The sequence below is a fragment of the Nematolebias whitei genome, chromosome 24, assembly GCF_014905685.2.
Source record: "Nematolebias whitei isolate Nwh7 chromosome 24, NemWhi1, whole genome shotgun sequence".
Lineage (NCBI taxonomy): Eukaryota > Metazoa > Chordata > Actinopteri > Cyprinodontiformes > Rivulidae > Nematolebias > Nematolebias whitei.
In genome coordinates, this window is record NC_056521.1 from 143,949 (window position 1) to 144,678 (window position 730).

Genomic DNA, 730 nt, shown 5'->3' on the forward strand with positions numbered 1-730 from the left:
CTGTGGAAAGCGTGGTCCTGCTGCTCAGAGTGGTGTCTGATTTTAATCTTAAACTGACCACCTCTACTGCATCATCAACAGGAATGCATGTAAAGAGTGATGTGACATCAAAAGAGACCATTGTTTCATCAGTCTCCATGATGACATCCCTCACCTTATCCACAAAGTCCATAGTGTTCTGTATGTGGTGTTCTGAGCTGCCAACTAACTGACAGGTTGGTTTGAGTCTGGTCTGGGTACAATGAAATCTGAAACATCTGAAGAGAAACCTGCTCCATTTGTCCAAAAAGTCTGGTCTCAATTAAAGATCATGAGTCCTGTGATGAGATAACGGCCCAAAACAAAATGTTCTTTAGAAGTTCTTCTATGACATGTGATCTACGAAAGGAGCTGCAACATGAAGGACTGACCCTTAAAATGTGAGACAGCTGAGGAAGTTAAGCAGTAAACAGAATACCTGCTCCAGGTGCAGAAATCTGACAGAAACTGACAATCACTCATCTGCAGGGACTGATTTAAGAGTTGAATAAGAAAATGTGAAGTTAAAGGAAACATCCTTTGTCCTAAGGCCAGTTTAAGTATCATTATTATTTTTCTTTCTTTATGAATCAATTGTAACAATTTTCACATTTTTCAACAACCAAAATGGAATTTGTTTTTTATTGTTACAGCTTGGTATTAAAAAAAACAAAAACATTTAGCTCTCCCCCCTACCCAGTTATGTTGCTCT